Source organism: Lampris incognitus, chromosome 2, assembly GCF_029633865.1.
Source record: "Lampris incognitus isolate fLamInc1 chromosome 2, fLamInc1.hap2, whole genome shotgun sequence".
NCBI lineage: Eukaryota > Metazoa > Chordata > Actinopteri > Lampriformes > Lampridae > Lampris > Lampris incognitus.
In genome coordinates this window covers 136,749,423-136,772,570 of record NC_079212.1, presented here as the reverse complement: position 1 = coordinate 136,772,570, position 23,148 = coordinate 136,749,423, and the positions used below count along the sequence as shown (strand labels likewise).

Below are 23,148 nucleotides of genomic sequence, written 5' to 3'. Positions count from 1 at the left end.
GCGCCTGAAGAGAAAACACCAAGGGCGGTCTGACAGGACATGGAAGAGGGGCAGGCTAAGCTAACTGCTAGCCCATGCAGATTGGCAGTTCCAACAGTCATCCTGGCTGGCGTTCGTTCCCTTGGAGAGTGATTTTTTTTTATTTATTTTTAAGCTTGGATATATGGTTGTTAGTTTGAATATATGTTAGTTTGGATATGTGTGTTCTTGTAGTTTTTGGATATGTGTTTTTGTCTTTGTGTTGCACGTTGCACTGCTGTGGGCTGGGGGAAATGACATTTCGTTTCATGACAAAGTGTTCCTGATTCCTGATGTCCAGAGGCAGCGGGAGAAGAGGAAGGGTAGGAGTCTGGAGGTAGAGTCAGAACTATGCATGTTGGCACTATGACTGGTAAAGGAAGAGAGCTAGCTGATATGATGGAGAGAAGAAAGGTAGATATGGTGTGTGTGCAAGAGATCAGGAGGAAGGGGAGTAAGGTCAGGAGCAACAGAGGCGGGTTCAAACTCTTCTACCATGGGTGCAGATGGGAGGAGAACTGGGGTAGGGGTAATTCTGAAGGAAGAGTATGTCAAGAGCGTGTTGGAGGGGAACAGAGTGTCAGAGAGAGTGATGAGTATGAAGCTGGAAATCAAAGGTGTGATGATGAATGTTACCAGCGCAAATGTCCCGTAAGTTGGGTGTGAGATGGAGAAGAAAGAATAATTCTGGAGTGAGTTGGAGGAATTGGTGGAGACTGTACCCAAGGAAGAGGTTCAAGAATAAGGGTGATGCGCAGAGCTGTAGTTACTAAAGTGGTATGAAGTTGATCAGCCACCGCATGATGATATGGAAAAGAGTAATGGAAGCTAGGTTAAGAGGAGAGGTGATGATTAGCGAGCAGCAGTATGGTTTCATGCCATGAAAGATCTCTACAGATGCAAAGTTTGCTGATGAAGAAGTATAGAGAAGGTCAGGAGTTACATTGTGTCTATGTGGATTTAGAGAAAGCATATGAAAGAGTGCCGAGAGAGGAGGTGTGGTATCGTATGAGGAAGACAGGAGTGGCAGAGAAGTATGTAAGAGTGGTGCAGGATACGTATGAGGGCAGTGTGACAGTGGTGAGGTTCAAGGCTGTTTTTCCATGACAACCTTGGTTAACTCCACTTTTCGTGCCTTTCCTAACAGAGTGGAGATGGTTGGTATGTGGCCTTCCCATGGCAGAAGGGGGGAGTGGCCTGCACCTGCAGATAGAGGAGGCTGCTCCCTTTGTCTGGTGTCAGCAAAAAAACACATTCCATCCTGATATGCAAGTTGTTTGTCACACCCTATTAAAAAAAAATCATGTAACATGATTATATGGGTATATTGGGGGAAGGATGTTGAAGATGGAGCTGCCAGGCAAGAGGAAAATAGGAAGGCAAAAGAGGAAGTTTATGGATGTGGTGAGGGAGGACCTGCAGGTGGCTGGCATGATGGAAGAAGATGCAGAAGACAGGAAGAGATGGAAATAGATGATCCGCTGTGGTAACCCCTAACAGGAGCAGCCGAAAGTAGTAATTGTAGTAGTAGTATTAACCAGAGATGTCCTGCTGTAATCTTTGTTGCTGCGGATGTTCGGAATGTCCACTCTCATATTCCGGATCATAGTCGGGCTTGAACATGTATGGATGGATTTGAGAAGTTGCAATTTCCAATCAAGAGCAATAAATTGGGTGTTCGGGTGGTGTGTCAGTCTATTCTGTTGACTACCAACACGGGGATTACCAATTCAAATCCTCGTATTACCTCCGGCTTGGTCGGGTGTCCCGACAGACACAATTTGCCATGTCTGTGGTGTGAAACCAGATGTGAGTATGTGTCCTGGTTGCTGCACTAGCGCCTCCTCTGGTCGGTCGGGGCACCTGTTCGGCCAGGAGGGGGAACTGGGGGGAATAGCCTGATTCTCCCACACACGAGGTCGCCCTAGTGAAACTTCTCACTGTCAGGTGAAAAGAAGTGGCTGGCGACTCCACATGTATCGGAGGAAGCATGTGGTAATCTGCAGCCCTCCCCAGATCGGCAGAGGGGGTGGCGCAGCGATTGGGATGGCTCGGAAGAGTGGGATAATTGGCTGGATACAATTGGGGGGGGGGGCAAGAAATGATGCTACTTAGTAAGTTTATAGTTTGCTTACGGAACCTCCTATACTAGTGATGTATCGAACTCTGTTTCCCCGTCAAGATCAAATCAAATCAATTCAATTTGTATAGCCCAATATCACAAATTACAAATTTGCCTCAGTGGGCTTAACAGCAACACAACATCCTGTCCTTAGACCCTCTCATTGGATAAGGAACAACTCCCTAAAAAAACCCTTTAAAAGGGAGAAAAAATAGGAAGAAACCTCAGGGAGAGCATCAGAGGAGGGATCTCTCTCCCAAGACGGACAGCATGCAATGGATGTTGTGTTCACGCAATTTACATAATACAACATTGAAAGAGGATAACAGAATTATAATGGACATAAACTTTATGAAGAACATGATGCACAGGAAGCCAAGCAGTGTCCACATGCCAACGGAGCAGTCCAGAGATCTATTTACCCTAGCCAGATGAAAGCAATTGCATGGGGACAGGTTAACTATTGGTTATGATTAGGTTAAGTTTAGGGTTAGTTTGAAGTTAGATTAAGGTTAGGGTTAGTCCGAGGTTAGGTTAAGGTTACTAAAGCGTCCTGGTGTTGTATCAAACTCTGGCTAAGGGGAAACAGATATCGATGGGGAAACAGAGTTCAACACAACACCAGCAAAGAGGATGAGGCAGTGCTCACAAGCTCTGGGCGCTTCCCCCTCAGCAGGCTTCCGGAAGTTAGCCAATCAGAAGAAAGTTTGTTTTTAGGGAGGGGGGCCTTAAAGAGAAAATAGCCCAAACAGCATGTTTCAGACAGAGGATGAACTGAGGTGCTGCAAAAGGGCAAGCATAATATAAATAAAGGTTTTTTGTGTTTTGTTTTGTTTTTTTTTTTACTGTGAATCATACAAAGCTATGCTAGTGGAGCTCCAAAATAATAATATAGAGTCAGAATGAGCATGATATGGCCACTTAAAGTAATTTGAAGTTATCCTGTGGATCCACACCCTTCATATCCTGGCTATACATTTGGGGCAGCAAGTTTCTGCATCCTCCCTATATTTCAGTATGTTCTTTGCTATTATTTCATTGGTTGGAATATTGATTTTTACAGCATAGTTATTCTGTTAACATTGTTAACATACTCAACTTGGTAAGGAGCTATTTCTTCAAACTGCCGAGTGACCTAAATTCATGTAATGTTATTATTAGCTTGCTAGCCATCCTGCTAACACTAACTACCTCATATGCACTAACATGCACGCACGGCCGGACCGACTTCCAAAATAGAGAACGGAGAAACTCGGATTACAACACAGATAGAGGGAGTGTGACTTCATTCTCTGCTCATTCTCTGTTAAATAGTAAAACAAAAAAACAACTAAATTAAAATTTCTGGCTCCAGTTCCACTGCCGTTTGTCAACTGCACCTGTCAAGGTTGCCAGGCGACAGGAGCGGCACTTCCTGATGCAAGGGTAAGGGTAAGAACAGCTGGTGATGCAAATAGGAAATCCTCCGTAGACCAGACCGTCTCATTTAACAAAGCTCAGTTCGGCCTTCGTGGTCTATGAAGGACATGTCTTTGTCCTTTGAAGGATGCAGCCCCTGAATTGGGACACAGCTCAGGTCTATATGGGGGAATTACCCCCGACATCTCGGAAAAGTTCATTTGATGGCTTCTCTTTCACGTTTGGGCTGCTGAATAATATTCTTGAATGTGATATGACCCCCCCTGTTTAACAGATTTATTTTACATAGATAGCATGTCTTCTCAATATTGCCCGATATCGTAGATCATTTTTACTTCGCTTCCACCCCACTCTCAAAACGCCGGTAAAACCAGTATGTTGGCATGGCTACGCATCATAAAATGACATTAGATTCAGATACGTTGGCCTCTGGTGATTGGTTAGGGGAAATCGAATCCCCCTCCTCCACGGATATCAGTTAGAGTGGAGGACGAAGATGGAAATGGAGTGTAAAAAGTTGACAATTCGGTCCTATATGTATCAGGCAATGTAAGTGTGTGATGTGATGCAGTTCCCACAGAATCACTACCACAGAGCCAGAGGATGTCCACAGAGGTAATGGGCAGATGGCATAGGGACGCATGCCTGCTTCTCTCTGTCCATCTGCATAGTTCTGCAGGTACGCTGACAGTCACACACAGAGCGTGGCCCATATTGAGGTAGTAAACAATATGGTCAAGAATGAAAAACACAAGCATCGACGTGATTTCAAGAGATGCCGCCTCTCCCCTACCGGACAGTCTGAAGGCAGCGGTACGTGTCAAAGCTGAAGCGAGAGGAAGGCAGGGAAAGAGTGACAGAAGAAAGACATGATGGACAGTCAAGTGTAAAATGTAAAAGGTAGGGGAGTACAAGAAACATGGGTGTCACAAAAATACAAACACTGTTAAATAAAAACAATTAATTTAGAATTCAACTTTTGTCTTTACCTACAATCGGTATTTGTTCACGAATTGACAGAAGCCAACAGGAAACTTGAAAATAGAAATTTTCAATGGCTTTTTAAAAAAAAAAAAATTTAGAATATGCAAACATGCAATTAAGGCTGTAAAAAAACAAACAAGTTCATAGAAAATGAGAAATGTGAGTGTGCAAGAGATGCACTGGATGTGTACTTGTGATTGAGAGCTTTTCAAACAACCTGAAAGTATACCTCACCCATGAGAACGCCTTTTAAATATTTCAGTTTCTGCAAATATGCTCATTTAAGCACTGGTGCATGGATGCATAAATTTGCCATTGCAAAATACTTTCAAAAGGAACATTTAAAATATTACATAACATTCGGGGGGGGGGCTGAAAGCTGTTTTGAATGTCATTTCCCTTTCTGAAAAATGCTACTGGGAGTTTGTGTTCCCTGATGACTCAACATATAAATGTTAAAAATCTATGAATTTGTTATCGCCTTTTGTGGGCAATGAAGGCGCACAGAATCGCAATGTTCAAAACATTCCCCAAAAATTAACTTGCACGACGGAGAAGGCAGTTTTCCTAAAATTGCCTGACACATTTTCACATATTTTCATCTGCTGGACATTTCAAGTAAAGAGCTCTTTTTAGGGTGTAGAGCTTTTTTTTTTTGAGTCAGTTCTGAAGAACCCATAAGCTTCTCGGCCCCAGTGGGACACAGGTGCATTGTCGCGAATTCAACCAGAGCATCTGTAAATTATGTATTGCTTGTAACCAAGCAAACCTTCCAAGTGACACTCACCACCATTAAATTTACATGTAACACGAGAGGCATATGAAATGGCATGTTGAATTTAGCCTTGGATCTAATGTCTCGCCGGATCCAGTCCAGTAACCAATCGATGCAATTCTTCCCTTCCACTGTCATCCCTCATTATCTTGTTTCCCCATTGACAGACAGCATTTGAATATGGTCCCCTCTTTTTAACAAACATCTATTGTGACTGCATCCCACTCGTAGACATATGTGACAGATAATATTTGTGTGACTTGTATCTGTTTGCCCCTTCTCAGTAGAAACCTCTCAATAGAATCTGTTCATCCGGCCTTGTGCTAGAATCTTCCCATGACTGCTAAAATACTGCTGAGAGAGGAGTCACGGAAAAGTGAAAAATGAAGGAGAAAAACCATCACAGATCTTGTCACTTACTCCAAAGGCATCTTGCCTTATCTTTTTGTGGTGAGTGCACACTGCTTTTGCAATGACAAAAAAAAAAAAAAAAAAGAAACTCAACATAATGTTGTTATGCATGGAAATGTGTGCACGCTGGTGGCACTGAAACTAGACAAGGTAATCTCAACTTCAATTTTCTGACTCAGTGTTAACCAGTGTGAAGAGTCTAATGCCCAGAAGAGGCCAGAGCTGATGACTCACCCAGGAGAAAGTCTGGGAGAGAGATCCCTCCTCGGTTGCTCTCCTCTTCCTATTTTTTCTCCCTGTTAAAGGTTATTTTAGGGAGTTGTTCCTGATCCGATGCGAGGGTCTAAGGACAGGCTATATTGTGTTGCTGTAAAGCCCCGGGAGGCAAATGTGTAATTTGTGATGTTGGGCTATACAAATAAAACTGACTTGACTTGACTATCAAGGCTGGCCTGGCTCAGCTAATTTCATGTACAGCAAACAATCCTGTCTGCACTCGCTCATATAAGCACCCCCACTCACCAACACGTATACAGTAAATGCATCAGGAAATGGGAAATGTATACAGTCAATGGATGTGTGAGGAGAAATACAGTGTATAACTCATGACTTTTAATTCTGACGAATTAAAGTGCCCCCCTCTCGCTCTTTGGATAGATCATGTTAGAAGGAGCAAATCCTATAAACGTATTGCAATTATTCTTTCTGGTCCAACAATTTCCCCTCGGGGATGAATAAAGTATTTCTGATTCTGAATACTGTCATGTCAGCCATATAGCAATAGTTGTTGTCCATTAAAGAACTATGGAGGAGTAAAATAATGCTGCCAGTTTAATTTCATTGACTATAAAAGATATTCCTGCAATGAAGAGGTGTCCAAATGAGAGCAGGTAAAATCAACACATAATCTCATTACCATTTATTGTACATCCATCCTTTATTGAATCTATAACCCATAAGAAATAAGGGTCAGACGTGTGTATAAAAAAGTCAAAATCTCTGAAATCACAGAAAAGTATACAAACTGTGTGACTTTCTGCCAGCAATAGACTGAGATTTAAAACCCACAATTAAGTGAACATAGCTGCCATAAATGCACGACCCACCAATTTGAATCTTTGAGAGTAATCCTTCTCTTAACTTTAAAAGTGGTGATTTAAGTAAGTACACTTAAACACCTTTAAGACATTTACCAGTTTTACATAATGCCTCCGAGCACTTTGATTTTTATAACTGGGCCTTTGAGGGTAGGAAAAGTGGTTTCATAATGAGAGGAAGCTGATAAAAGCCCTGTCTTTCTTTGGGGCATCCATTTGACATAATGGCCCTATGAATGTAGAAATTACCTGTCATGAGGTTGTCAAGAATTCCGGATTGGTTAAAAAGTTTCCATTTCATTTAGCATCATAATGTACGATTCAAACTAGTGAAACCGCCATTATCATGCGGCAATTTAAAAAAACAAGGGAAGAACACATGGCTTGAAAATATTTCTGAGGATTCTGCTGACGACATTGTTCCCTAAAAAGGTGGAAAAGAGAATAATGGAAAAGCGAATAGCAGAAAATCTTGGATGTTTTTTTCATGTCATTAATTAAAGTGTATGAACTTTGTCCTGGTCTAACCATCGTTACCACTACTCAGGTTTGCGTTAATTTGCTTTTGTCTTATGACATACATCCATCCTTTATCCAAGCCGCTTATCCTGATCAGGGTCACGGGGATGCTGGAGCCTATCCCAGCAGTCACTGGGCGGCAGGCAGGGAGACACCCTGGACAGGCCGCCAGTCCATCACAGGGCCGACATGTCTATGACATGAGAAATCTTGTCTGGAGATATTCTTGTAATACCTCCAGACAATATCTAGTTACGAAATCAAAATGATTTTTTGGTCCAGAATAAGTGTGGCCACCTTCTTACTGACAACATTTCACATGGGGGCCTGTCCGGAAAATGGACTGTCCAATCACAGCTATGGAGGCTGATCAAAGAGCACTTTTTAGTTAAAACATGATGAAGCAGAACTGTAATTACAATGGCAGAAGAGACAAAGTCATGAATGGTACAATGCAGAGTGTTTTCCAAGATAACAAAAATTAAAAAATAAAATACTTGGACACTGAGCAATGTGTTGAAGTTAAGCGACTCATTATTCTATGATACGGCTTCCTCGACACAATTAGCTTCGCCATGAAGCACGGCTGCCATTACAATTCGCCTTTGATAGCCATCCCATAATAATTCATAACAATAGGATATGAATAAACTGCATATAGAAGGATATCAATCATGTGCTTTGAGAGGGAATGTAACCACTTTTTGACAAATCTTGTCACCACTCTAAAGCCATTCACTCTCCACGCTCATTTGCCCCCTTATTGAAATGGTAAACAGATTTCCCCTACCGGCTCTCTGGGGTTGAACTGGAGGAGGGGTGAGATTACTTTTCTCTGTTTTACAGAAATCTGGACTTTAAATATCATACTCTAGCTTGCCATATTCAACGCTGGACATACACATGTAATCCATTTGTATGTTGTTGTACCTAAAATGCAAACTGCGTATGGTACTAGCACTAGTGGAGCTCGAATGTTATCCATGAAAAACAAAACCACCCACGTTTATGTGGCTGTACTACAGTCTAGAGGAAGCTAAGAAAGCTAAGATCTGAAATAATCATTCTCCTGTAACGGACACATTATCATTGTCCTTGTCATGTATGTCTTGAGACCCTTCCTACCATATCTGCTGGGCGGGGGAGACAGGAGGTGTAGGGGTTGCGTAGGATACAAGAGAGACCAACCTCATTTCAAGCCGTTACCAAGATACGGGGTCTTTGTTAAATCAGAGTTAACACAGGGCGCACACAAAGTCAAATGAGAGTAATTCATGCAAATTGCACTGCAGCATATCACTTCAACAATAGATACCATTCAATGCCAGAGGTTGGTAAATGTAACTTGTTGGAAACAGCAAAGTGTCCTTTATGACACATCTATAGCCGACTGGAACGCAGGGGGGAGCGGAGCACAAATAGACTTTTTAACATGACTCTCACATATTGTACCAAATTTACAACTGCATCTTATTTTCCTCTAAAGATGAAGTAAGATGACATCTTTGGATTTCACAAACACACACACACACACACACACACACACACACACACACACACACACACACACACACACACACACACACAGAAGACTAGTTAAAAAAAAACAATGATTAATATATTTTAAAAAAACAAACCACAAAACAGTTTCAAAACTGTTTTTCTTCTAAGGACATCCATTTTTGATTGACGCCTACACTTTTATTGTGAAACTGCCATCACATCCATTTCAATACAGCTATGATTTTGTGCAATTTTTTACTGTCCAAAAGGGCCAAAATTATTTTAAACAAGTGGAGTTTTATACCAGCAGGATTTTTGTCCTCCAAACCTCGCAATTTTGATTATATAAAAACGCAGAAAAATGCATTGTGATGTTCTAGAAAGGCCAGAAAAAAATCTGGTTATTTTTGGAATTTATACTCTAATCATAACCCAGCAACTAGAGATGGCACAAACCAGTGCATTCTTAGTGCCGGTCCCAAGCCTGGATGAATGGGGAGGGTTGCGTCAGGGAGGGCATCCGGTGTAAAACCTTTGCCAAATCAAATATGCAGATCATAACTCGGATTTCCATTCTGGGTCAGTTGAGGCCCGGGTTACCAGTGATCGCCACTGGTACTGTTGACCAGCAAGGTGCTGGTGGAAACTATGCTACTGTTGGGAAAAGGAGAAGGGGAAGCCATGCCCAGAGGCAGTGGAAGAGGAGGAAGGGCAGGAGTGTGGAGGTGAGAGTTGGAACATTGAATGTTGGCACTATGACTAGAGAGAGAGCTGGATGATATGATGGAGAGAAGGAAGGTAGATACACTGTGTGCAAGAAACCAGGTGGAAGGGGAATAAGGCCAGGAACATCGGAGGGGGGTTCAAATTCTTCTATCTTGGTGCGAGTGGGAGGAGAAGTGGGGTAGGGGTAATTCTGAAGGAAGAGTATGTCAAAGAGTGTGTTGGAGGTGAATAGAGTGTGTCGGACAGAGTGATGAGTATGAAGCTGGAAATCAAAGGTGGGATGATGAATGTTATCAGCACATATGCCCCACAAGTTGGGTGTGAGATAGAAGAGAAAGAAGAACTCTGGAGTGAGTTGGATGAAGTGGTGGAGAGTGTACCCAAGGAGGAGAGAGTGGTGATTGGAGCGGACTTCAATGGGCATGTTGGTGAAGGAAACAGGTGATGAGGACATGATGAGGAGGTATGGTGTCAAGGAAAGGAATGTGGAAGGATAGATGGTGGTGGATTTTGTGAGAAGGATAGAAATGGCTGTCGTAAATAAATATTTCAAAAAGAGGGAGGAACACAGGGTGACGTATAAGAGTGGAGGAAAATGCACACAGATGGACTATATCTTATGCAAGAGGCGCAGTCTGAAAACGACTGGCGACTGCAAGGTGGTGACAGGGTAGAATGTAGCTAGGGAGCATCGGATGGTGGTCTGTAGGATGACTTTGGAGATCAAGAAGAGGAAGAGAGTGAAGGCAGAGCCAAAGATCAAATAGTGGACATTGAAGAAGGAAGACTGTTGTGTGGAATTCAGGGAGGAGTTTAGACAGGCACTGGGTGGTAGTGAAGAGTTGCTGGATGGCTGGACAAGCACTGCAGAAATAGTGAGACAGACAGCTAGGAATGTACTTGGTGTGTTATCTAGACTGAGGAAGAAAGACAAGGAGACTTGGTGGTTGGAATGAGGAAGCACAGGAAGTATTTTGAGGAAGAAGTTGGCAAAGAAGAAGTGGGATAGTCAGAGATGAAGAAAGCAGACAGGAGTACAAGGAGATGTGGTGTAAGGCAAAGAAAGAGCTGGCAAAGGCAAAGGCAAAGGAAAAGGCATATGGCGAGCTGTATGAGAGGTTGAAAGCTAAAGAAGGAGAAAAGGACTTGTACCAATTGGCTGAAAAGTGGGAGCAAACTGGAAAGGCTGTGCAGCAGGTTAAGGTGATCAAGGATGGAGATAGAAAGGTGCTGACAAGCGAGGAGAGTGTGTTGAGAAGGTGTAAGGAGTACTTTGAGGGGCAAATGAATGAAGAAAATGAGAGAGAGAGCAAGAGAGAAGGTTGGATGATGTGGGGCTAGTGAATCAGGAAGTGCAGTGGATTAGCAAGGATGAAGTGAGGGCAGCTATGAAGAGTATGAAGAGTGGAAAGACAGCTGGTCCAGATGTGAAAGCATGGTGATGTTTAGTAGAGATGGCAGAGGCGTTTTGAACTAGATTGTTTAACACAATCTTGGAAAGTGAGAGGATGACTGAGGAGTGCAGAAGAAGTATATTGGTACCGAGTTTGAAGAAGAAGGGTGATGTGCAGAGCTGTAGTAACTATAGTGGTATAAAGTTGATCAGCTACAGCATGAAGCTGTGGAAAAGAGTAATAGAAGCTAGGTTATGAGGGGAGGTGATGATTAGCAAGAAGCAGTATGGTTTCATGTCATTAAAGGGCACTAGAGATGCAATGTTTGCTTTGAGAATGTTGATGGAGAAGTATAGAGAAGGCCAGAAGGAGTTACGTTGTGTTGTTGTGGATTTAGAGAAAGCATATGACACGGTGCCTAGAGAGGAGGGGTGGTATTGCATGAGAAAGTTGGGAGTAGCAGAGAAGTATGTGTAGCAGTGGCGAAGGCTATGTATGAGGGAAGTGTGACAGTGGTGAGGTGTGCAGTAAGAGTGACAGATGGGTTCAAGGTGGAGATGGGATTACATCAATGATTGGCTCTGAGCCCTTTATTGTTTGCAATGGTGATGGACAAGCTGACGGACAAGATCAGGCAAGAGTGTCCATAGACTATTATTTTTGCCGATGACATTGTGATCTGTAATGAGAGTAGGGAGCAGGTTGAGGAGAGCCTGGAGAATTGGAGATATGTACTGGTGAGAAAAGGAATAGAAGTCAACAGGAGCAAGATGGAATACATATGCGCGAATGACAGGGAGGACAATGGAATGGTGAGGATGCAAGGAATATAGGTGACAAAGGTGGATGAATTTAAATACTTGGGGTCAACTGTTCAAAGTAACGGGGAGTGCAGAAGGGAGGTGAGGAAGAGAGAGCAGGCAGGGTGGAGTGGGTGGAGAATAGTGTCAGGAGTGATTTGCGACGGAAGGATTAAAAACAAGAGTTAAAGGGAAGGTTTACAAGATGATAGTGAGACCAGCTATGTTGTACGGTTTAGAGATGGTGGCACTGACAAAAAGACAGGAGGCAGAACTGGAGGTGGCAGAGTTGTAGATGCTAAGATTTTCACTGGGAGTGACGACGAAGAAGGACAGGATTAGGAACGAGTATATTAGAGGGACAGCTCAGGTTGGATGGTTTGGAGACAAAGCAAGAGAGGCAAGATTGAGATGGCTGGACATGTGTGGAGGAGAGATGCTGGTTGCTGAATATGGAGCTGCCAGGCAAGAGGAAAAGAGGAAGGCCAAAGAGGAGGTTTATGGATATGGTAAGGGAGCACATGCATGTAATTAGCATGACAGAGGAAGAGGCAGAGGACAGAAAGAGATGGAAATGGATGATCCGCTGTGATGATCCCTAACGGGAGCAGTCAGAAAGAGAAGAAGAAGAAAAAGAAGACGAAGATACTGCAATCATGTGTAAATTGACTTACAGCATTAGTTTATTTCAATAATGTTATGAACACTTTTCTTTCGTTTCCTTGACCAAATTCTGAGTTGTTATTTTTCCACAGTGGGGGCTTAAAATTATGCTGTTTTTAACATTCTAATGTCCAAAGACTGTGGACATTAGAATGTTACACAGAACAGCTGACATGACATTACAATCACAAAACAATATTAGACTGAAGTCAGTCATTAGATACCAAATTCATTCATAATCAATTAAGAACTGCTTACAGTTGATATCCAAAACCTAGTGGTGCAAGTGCACTATGCGATGGCAAACATCATTATCTACACATCCGAGCCTCTCAACATGGGGGCATCAACAGTCCTGCCTTTATGAATACCACAAGTCTCTGTAGCTCCATCAAGTGTACGTTGAAAGAAAACGTGAAAATGGAGGGAAAAAAGTGGTAAAAGAACCCTGCTGTTTAACCGTCTGTAATAAACTAACCTGAATCACCGACAAGGTGGAGGAATATGAATTATTAACAATTTTATTGTCAGTTTGATGCGGTAAATACACATACCTTCAACCTTCTCGCTTCCCTCAGCCTCGTAGATGGGTAATTACAGTGGGATGATGGCACGGAGGGAGAGAGTGATATGAGGTCTGGGGGCAGAGGGAATAGAAAATAACAAGACAAGTTTAATTACTGTAGGCCATGGAGGAGTAATAACACATTCCTGTCACACTGGGATAACACACGTGGGTCCTAGGTTGGGACACTAGACACATTGATTCAAAATGAGATCAGTGGGGAAGCCTTGTTCTACCATGTTACTGCCTTATTTTTGACAGGGTGAAGAATCAGAAGAACCCCCCCCCCACACACACACACACACCAAAGACGGTTGACAGTTCTCATGAAATACATGGTTCCTGGCTCTACCTACACCAACTATAATGGTATACATTAACAAGATAATAATTACACATACATAATTTATCTGCAGGTACACAGTTAAATATTCCAGCACATCCCTAAAGTGGCATCAATGACACCATTATTCATCACACAGCTTGCCACATATATATTTTTTACTATGTACAGGACTATAACATCAATCCTTAACCACGTACACGTTTGTTAGTACTTTGCCAAAGGGAAGTGGCTTTTTACATAATCAGCTGCATGCACGAAAAGATGAGTTAACATATTTTGAAAAATGCAACCCCGCCTGTTCATTAAATCTCTTCTCACCTTTGTATAAACCATGAACAAAAACAGTAAAAATTAATCAGAAACCACATTGGGTGTAGGTAGCGCCTTCTAATTTTTCTACTTATGGTATACAATTAGCACCAAATAGAATGCCTGCAGCACATCTAAAACAATCAAATTTCATCTCCATGAGTTTTATAATAATAACTTTAATTTTTTTTTTAAAAAACTCTCTAAAATTATTTGTGATTTGGTTTCCTAAAACTATGTGTTATTTATGACATTTTGCATTATGCTTGTGAAACGGTGCATTAGCAAGTACACTACATGGCCAAACGTATATGTGGACACCCTTCTAATTAGTGGGTTCGGCTATTTCAGCCACACCCATTGCTAACAGGTGCATAAAATAAAGCACACAACCATGCATTCTCCATAGACAAACAATGGCAGTAGAGTGGGTCATACTTAAGAGCTCAGTGACATTCAACGTGATTCTGTCATAGGATGCCAACTTTCCAGCAAGTCAGTTGGTCAAATTTCTGCCCTGCTAGATCTGCTGTGGTCAAATGTAAGTGCTGTTATTATGAAGTGGAAACGTCTCAGAACAACAACAGCCCAGCCATGAAGCGGTAGGCCACATAAGACCACAGAATGGGACCGCCTAGTGCTGAAGTGCGTAGTGCATACAAATCGGCTGCCCTTCGTTGAAACGTTCACTACTGAGTTCCAAACTGCCTCTGGAAGCAACATTAGCACAAGAACTGTTCATCAGGAGCGTCATGAAATGGGTTTCCATGGCCAGGCAGCCGCACACAAGCCTAAGCTCACCCTGCGCAATGCTAAGCGACAGCTGGAGTGGTTTAAAGCACACCACCATTGGACTCTGGAGCGGTGGAAATGTATTTTCTGGAGTGATGAATCACATTTCACTATCTGGCAGTCTGACAGATCAATCTGGGTTTGGCAGGTGCCAGGAGAACACTACCTACTTGAATGCATAGTGCCAGTTTTATTGTTTGGTGGAGGAGGTATAATGGTCCAGGGCTGTTTTTCATGGTTTGGACTCGGCCACTTAGTTCCAGTGAAGGGCAATCTTGATGCCATAGTAAGCTCAAGTTCTTTTGTTAGTCAAATGCACAACATTACAGTATAGCAGGCATGGCTGGCAATGAGATGCTTAGGCATCAGGTCAACCTCAAAAAAAAGCTAAAGAACATGACAGATTAAGTTTAAACTAAAATTATCTAAAAATTAACAGGAAAAACAATTATAAAAGTACAGTATTTACAGTCCAGCATGAGAAATTAAAACTAAAACCAAAAATAACTTTAAAAAAATAAGCCAAAAATTCAGTGATGACAGGCTGGAGAAAAATAAACTTAAATTTAAACTAAAATCAAACATTAAAGTCTCAAATTGAACAGGTAGTATGTACTTGTAATAAACATGTTTAATGCATCTGTACATAGTGCAGGAGTAGTATGCAGAATAAAGTGAGGTGTGTGCATTTTGCGGAAGAGAGAAAGGGGCAGAGAGAGAAAGGTGTGTGTGTGTGTGTGTGTGTGTGTGTGTGTGTGTGTGTCTGTGTGTGTGTGTGTGTTCAAGAGTCTTGTGGTTTGTGGGGAAAAGCTGTTCTTAAGCCTGTTGGTTCAGGCCAGGATGCTCTGGTACCGTTTGCCAGACGGCAACAGAGGGAACGGTTTATGGCTGGGTTGGCTGCAGCCCTCAATTATCTACTGGGCTTTCTTCCTGCATCTCTGGGTGAAGAGGTTCGGTATGGCTGGTAGCTCAGTCTTGGTGATGTGCTTCGCTGTTTTCACCAGCCTCTGTAGAGTGTTGCGGTCAAGGTCGGTGCAGCTGCCATACCTGGCAGTGATGCAACCAGTCAGGATACTGTCGATGGTGCATCTGTAGAAGTTGCAGAGTATCTTGGAATCCATGCTGAACTTCCGAAGCCTTCGAAGAAAGCGTTGTCATCTTGCCGCCTTGACAACGATCCCAGTATGGTGTGACCAGGTCAGGTCCTAACTTATGTTCACCCCAAGGAACCTGAAGCTGCTGACTCTCTCCACTCGCTGATGTGGATGGGGGTATGCCCTCCCCCCTGCAGCTTTCTGAAGCCCACTATCAGCTCCCTAGTTTTGCTGATGTTGAGATGGACATTGTTCAACCATACTGTCAGGGCTCCCACCTCATCTCTGTAGGCTGTCTCGTCGTCTGTGATCAGACCTATAATGTGGTGTCATCAGCAAACAATGATGGTGTTGGAGCTGTGTGTGGCCACGCAGCCATGCTCAAACAGGGAGTATAGGAGGGGGCTAAGCACACAGCCCTGGAGGGTATCAGTGCTGAGAGTCAGTGTGGAGGAGGTGGCAGTGCCCATTCTCACTTTATGTGGTCTGCCCCGCAGCAAGACAAGATCCAGCTACACAGAGCAGTGTTGAGTCCTAGGTCTCTGAGCTTGGTGTCCAACTTAGAGGGCACAATGACGTTGAACGCTGAACTGTAGTCGATGAATAGCATTCTCACGTGTGTTCCTCTGTTCCAGGTGGGAGAGGGCAGTGTGTAGGGTGAGGGTGATAGCGTCATCAGTTGATCTGTTGGCCCTGTAGGCAAACTGTAGTAGGGTCCAAGGTGTGGAAGAACTTGACTGGCCTGCACAGAGCCCTACCCTCAACCCCATCCAACAACTTTGGGAGGAACTGAAACATTGACTGCAAGCCAAGCCTTCTTGCCCAACATAAGTACCCAGCTTCATTAATGCTTTTGTGGCTGAATGGGAGCGAATCCCAGCAACCATGTTCCCAAAATCTAGTGGAAAGCCTTTTTAGGCAGAAAGGTGATTTAGTTTATGGATGGCTTTAAGTCTCTGTTGACAACGCTTGTAAATGTCCATAGTATGCTGATTGAAAATTAGGTTAAGGTTACTGTTACTATGCCATATGTAAATATTTTTTGTACCACTGTCACCAAGATAAACTGTGCTATTGTCCTGCTGCTAGCAAGACAAGTGATTGACACTCCAATGAAGCCCTGTTATTGTAAAAAAAAAAAAATTGTGGATTTCCCCCCCCCAATTTTATCTGGCCAATTGCCCCACTCTTCTGAGCCATCCCGATCACTGCTCCACCCCCTCTGCCGATCCGGGGAGGGCTGCAGACAACCACACGCTTTCTCCAATACATGTGGAGTCGCCAGCCGCTTCTTTTCACCGGACAGTGAAGAGTTTCGCCAGGGGGATGATCACACTATTCCCCCCAGTTCCCCCTCCCCCTGAACAGGCGCCCCGGCCGACCAGAAGAGGCGCTAGTGCAGTGACCAGGACACATACCCACATCTGGCTTCCCACCCGCAGACACGGCCAACTGTGTCCGTAGGGACGCTCAACCAAGCCAGAGGTAACACGGGGATTTGAACCAGCGATCCCCATGTTGGCAAGCAACGGAATAGACCGCTACACTATCCAGACGCCCCCTGTTATTCTAATTTTGATTTAAGGACTTTGACCAACAGTTGCATTCAATCCATCCTCTTTTCTATCACTCCACTCTATCATCAGCTATGTTAAACAGAAATTCCATCCAAAAATAATCTCAGAAAATCGTTGCAGTCCACAACTACAAAAACTGACATGCATGAACAAGGTTGTGCTATGCTGCTATGTTTGAAATTTACATTCACAATGACTCTCATAAAGAATTAAAATTAGATTTGATTCAGCACCAAGGAACATGAAATATTTACGCCCACTTACCTTTATGTTTCTTTAATTCAGATTTCATAATCTTGTATTTTATTGTGCCAAAGTTCTACAGTACATGCCAGATGAAAGTAACCTTAGAGAATTTGTTTAAAACATTAATTGGTTCAAAAAAACGAGTGAAAGACTCCCAAGCTTACCTTGAATACTGATGTTTTTGTTTGTTATCTAAGAAATCTAGGCATACCTTAATATAGTGGCGTATCACTATAAAGGTAAACAAATACCAATAAAATGGTCAAACTTTAATTTAAAAAAGCCAGGAACAGAATGAAAAGAATGGAAGAAAAAACAGCAATGAGTGCTCAAAAAGAAGAAAGGAATTCAGTTCAATTCAATTACAGGCCTGCAAATGAACTCCTAATTTGTAATATGGTGTAATGTTCATTTGCTATGTGATTACCAACTACTTCTCAATGTATAATTTTTGATTTCCCATTCAATTTAAGACAAAATACTCTTGAGGCTCAATTGATCTTTTCTCTCCCTTAGTCTCTTTCTCATTGGATGATGATATGATAAGCCCATTTACTACCTCTCCAGAGTCACCTTGTGAGCAGAGACTTGCTGTTCATGATGATGGGCTGTCGAAGACTTTCTATTTCCCAAATCCTGGGCTCACTTATACCCCTTTCCGACTGATTTGATGCCAGTGCTGGTGCCAGCTCCCGAACCTTATTTGAGTGGTTTGCAACTCAAAAAAAATTTGGTTCTCAGCCAGCAAATTCAGTTTTGTTCCTGCCCATTTACCTGTCTGTGCACAATCAAGAAACCTGTGACGCCGGGGCTATCAAAATCAAAGTCTCCACAATCTCACCAACAGTCCATTACTGCTCGACTTATATTTTGGGTGCTGTCACGAATAAAAAGTACAAATGAATGGTTATACATAAAAGATCGGCGCTAAATTTTAACTGTTTACTCTCAAGTCAAGGAAGTGGAGAACCAGGTGATAAATGTGCTTTTTTGTGCATTTGTGGGCAAAATCTTGAATCTTTGTAGTCTGCCTGGTCTGCAGCATATGGGTTCATAAAGGAAAATTGTAAAGGTGTTTTTTTTTTTCGACAAATGTATGATTCGCCACTGTTTTTTTCTCCAGTATATTTATTGAGGTTTTAATACTATAGAATGAACATACATTGAATAACTGAAAACATTTACAGTGACACAAAATTAATAAATAAAACAAAATAAAGTAGACATTAAAAAGAAAAAAAAGGCAAAGTTTACATTTGGAAGTATTAACACTACACAATGATATACGGTACCTATATCCTTTTATTACCATCCTCCACTTCAGGTAGTGTCTGTATTTGCGTTTTCCAAAAAGTCCATGAAAGGCGTCCAAATATGAGCTAAGTCCTCCATTTCCCTATAATAACATATGTGAGTTTCTCCAGACCAAGATAAGTTGACAGTTCTTTTATCCACCTATTTACTGATGGAGGAGTTGTACGCCTCCAGTATAATCCAATCACTTCTCTGGCCTGAAGAACTTCAACGTCAATTACTAGTTTTATTTTATAGTTTTATTACTAGTGTTTGTTCCCTTATTACTGAAAGATCTTCTGGGTAAATTCCAAGTATGCAACGTTTGGCAGAGCCCAGGACATTCTTAGTGACAGTCTGTGAAATACATCGTATGTTGTTGTTTTGTTATGTTTTTTTTTTCCAAAAATAACTGAATCTGTGAGCATTCCCGAACACAGTGTGATAGACTTTCCTTCTCCTCGGAACATTTCACACAAGAATCTGGGATGTTAGGAGATATTTTATTGAGTTTAACAGGGGTTATGTATGTTCTTGTTAGCCATTTACGTATATTGCAATAATTTAAGACTTCTATTTATAGTCTGTTTTCGTGCTTTCAAATGAGACATTTCTAAATCTGCTATACCAATATTTTCATGTGTATCTGTTCTCCAAGAGTTCAGAATGTCACCAACAAATTTTAAAACAAATTATGAAATCTTGATATATGGTCTCTGTTGTCTATATTTTCAAGTACAATTTTTTCCATAATCAACAATGATGGTAAGTTGTATTCTGATAATATGAAACTCCTTAGTTGTATTTTAAAAAAAGGTTCCTAGGAATTTTATATTTTCCACATAACTGAATGAACGAATGATGATTTATTTTGAACATGTAAATAAGCAGGATATAACATACAGATAATCCATTGCCAATCGGAAGTAATCAACAAATCCACACATCAAACTCAGTGAACAAATCTCCGTATGCATCAGATTATTTGTTACATGTTGGAAAAGCAGTAGGAGGAAGTATAAACTTATTTTTTCCTACCCCTTCCCATCTATTCTTAAGTTAATTCAGCTACTACACATTTCAAACTCAATTCCCACCGTACTGTGTAGTTCAAATTCGATGTAAGTTGTGCTGCACAATACAAACTCAACTACTGTGAACAATAGGAGAAAAAAAGGAAAAACATCAAAACAAAAGAGAAAGAGAAAAAAGAAAAACACATTGTAATGTCATGTACCATGAATAAACAGATCTCAATGCTACATACAGTCCAAATATCCACTCGGTGCCAGAGAAAGAAGAATGAAAAAAATGTAATAAGAAATGTTTAGAGACAGATAAATCTTAGTTAGCGCAACGTTTCATCATCCCTATATCTCTTGATAATCAGTCCTTTGTACTTTTTCTTGAGCTGTGTAATGTTTGTACTTTGTTTGACTTCCATGCTCAGACTGTTCCACAATTTTACACCACAGATTGAAATGCCCATGCTCTTCAAAGTTGTACGAACACAATTTCTTGAAGTTTGATTTCTCTCGCAAATTTTATTCTCGTCAATCTGAGAATATGTTTTGTATATTACTCAGTAGCAGATTGTTTCTTGCTTTGAACATTATTTGTGCTGTGTTAAATTCTACTAAATCCCTGAACTTCAAGGTACTTGACTTTAAAAATAGCTTGTTGGTGTGTTCATGATATCCTACATTAATAACTATCCTTATGGCTCTTTTTTGTAGTATATATAATGGTTGTAGGTTGGTATTGTAGTTGTGACCCCATAGCTCCACACAGTAGATCAGATATGGTAAAATAAATGAACAATACTGAGTGTGCAATGATTTATGATCCAGAATGTGTCTTGCTTTTCCCATGACTGCAATGCTCCTTGCCAGCTTTGCTCACACATATGTTATGAGAGGTTTCCAGCAAATGTTGTGGTCTTGTATTACACCTAGAAATGTATTTTCATATACTCGTTCTAGTTGGACATTGTCAATCACTAATTTTACTTTCGTGTTTATTTTATCATTTTCAAACAACATAAACTTTGTTTTGTCCAGATTTAAGGATAATTTGTTTTTGTCAAATCACTGTTTTAATTTTTCCATTTCTATTGTGGTCACCTTCAAAAGATGCTGTAAATGCTCACCAGAACAAAATATATTTGTGTCAAATTTCAATATATAAAACAAATTTAAATATTTTTGATATCTTGTATATATCACCAAGTACAGAATGAACAGTTTTGGACCTAAAACTTACCCCTGGGGTACACCACAAGTAACATGACAATTTATGTTCGCCTATCTTTACAAACTGCTGCCTGTTAAATAGCTTCTTAGCCAATTCTGCACTACCCCTCTGATACATACCTTTCCAATTTGGCTATTAATCTACTGTGATCAATAGTGTCAAAAGCTTTTTTTTTTAGATCTATAAATATTCATACAGCAAACTTTTTTTTGGTCTATGCAATAAGTTATTTCTTCAATTAATTCAATGGGTGCAATGGGATCTGTTTGGTGGAAACCCATACTGGCTATCGGTCAGCAGATTGTGCTTCTCAATGAATTTGTCTAGTCTAACAGCAAATAGTTTTTCCAATATTTTGGAGAATTGTGACAGTAATGAAATCGGTCTGTAGTTTGTAAATTGGTGTCTATCTTCGGTTTTATATAGGGGTATGACTTGTGCAATTTTCATTTTGCTTGGAACTTTACAAGATTGAAAGGACATGTTATAGATGTGGGTTAGTGATTTTGCAATACATTCACTTACTTTCTTAACTATTGTCATATCAATATCATTCCTGTCAGTATACTTTTTGTTCTCGCATTTGTTCTACTGCTCTCTAAGAAAAATGGAACTTTGACTTCTGCCCTCATAATCACTATCATTCCCCTCTGTGATTGTGTGTCATTCATTTTTTTCTGCCAGTTTTGCGCCAACATTTACAAAGAATCTGTTGAATCCATTGATCATGTCTTCCTTGTTATTTATAGTCTTATTATCTGTAAAATATTGAGGGCAGCTTAGGCATCTACTATATCCATTTCTAATAATACTATTCAACACATTCCATATACCTTTGATGTTGTTTTCATTATTCTCTAATTCTTTATTATAGTTCCTTCTTGCATATCCTCATAATGTTAGTTAGCTTGCTTTTACATTTTTTGTATTTTATTTCTGCTTCAACGGTTCAGCACTTTATGAATTCTTTATAGAGCTTATTTTTTTAATGACAAGTGTTACGTAGTCCCTTTGTGATCAATGGACTATCTTTATTTCTGTTTACTGTTGAATTGTTCTATTGGGCAATTTCTATCATATAAGGATTGAAATATGTTTAGGAATGAATCGTAAGCTTTGTCAGTGTCTTTTTCTTTGTTATACTATATTCCAGTTATGTGTTAGTAATTCATTTTTGAAAGCATTCATTGATTCCTCTGCTCTTATTGTTATATACATGTTGCTGGGAACTTTGTTCTTCCTAAAATTACAGTCACAGAGCAGAGCTCTTCAACAGGGGGTCCGCGACCCCTAGGGGGTCCTCAGAATTACTGTAGGGGGTCCGCCAAATTATTTGATCCCAAACATTTTTTTCTCTCAAAAATATGTCCGAAAATACACATTAACATAAATACAACCTATAATAAGCAAAGATAAATCTTCCTATTCGTTAAAAAAATTACAACACTGAAGATACCCATGAATCCTCGTGCAATAATGTGATCACCCTGAAAGCCGAGCACCAGCTAGCTATCCTATGCTAAACCACTCTATATGTGCGGTGCCAATAAAACACTGGAAAAATTGCATGCCATATTAGCCAAATATGTACGCATTAATAGCCTAAGTATACAGCCATTCTTATGTTAATGTGATCTACAATGGATCGCTTTGTAACTTCTCGACCAAGAAACTCTGACAGACCCTGCACTTCATCACGAACCACTGGCGAAAGTTCAGAGGATGAGGCTAATGCACTTGCTAACAGTCATGCTACAACTGCTGCTAAGCACAAACAAGAGAAGACCCGAAAATATTCAGAGAATTATCTCAAGTTTGGATTTACCTTTAAAGAGACTGAGAGCGTTGAATTACCAGTGTGTGTCATCTGCTCTGCCGTGCTGTCAAACGAAAGTATGAAGCCATGAAAGCTGCAGAGCCACTTGGAGACAACCCATATTCACTTGATAGAAAAACAAGTAGAATACTTTCAGGCCCGTCTCAAATCTCTCAAAGGCCAACAGACATTGATGGGAATCAGCTAAAGCTGGTGAGCTAGCTTTGAAAGCCTCATCAAGTTGCTCTTCGGATCATTCAGAACAACAAGCCATACATATTGCAGAGGATTTAATATTGCCTGCAGCAAGTGATATGTGCAAAACAATGTTTGGGAATGATGAGTACGTTAATAAACTGAAAAGGATTCCGTTGTCGAACACAACCATTGCTCACCGTATTGATGACTTGGCATCTGATGTGAGGG

At 41.0% G+C, this 23,148-nt stretch overlaps 1 protein-coding gene across 1 annotated transcript in view; it reads right to left on the bottom strand.

Moving 5' to 3' along the window:
* The window catches only part of fhit (fragile histidine triad diadenosine triphosphatase), a 473,490-nt gene that overhangs the window by 425,506 nt on the left and 24,836 nt on the right, over positions 1 to 23,148 (bottom strand). The window contains exon 2 of the mRNA XM_056274400.1: positions 12,986 to 13,068. The gene's annotated coding sequence lies outside the window, so the exon portion shown is untranslated. The remainder of the gene's footprint in view (positions 1 to 12,985; positions 13,069 to 23,148) is intronic.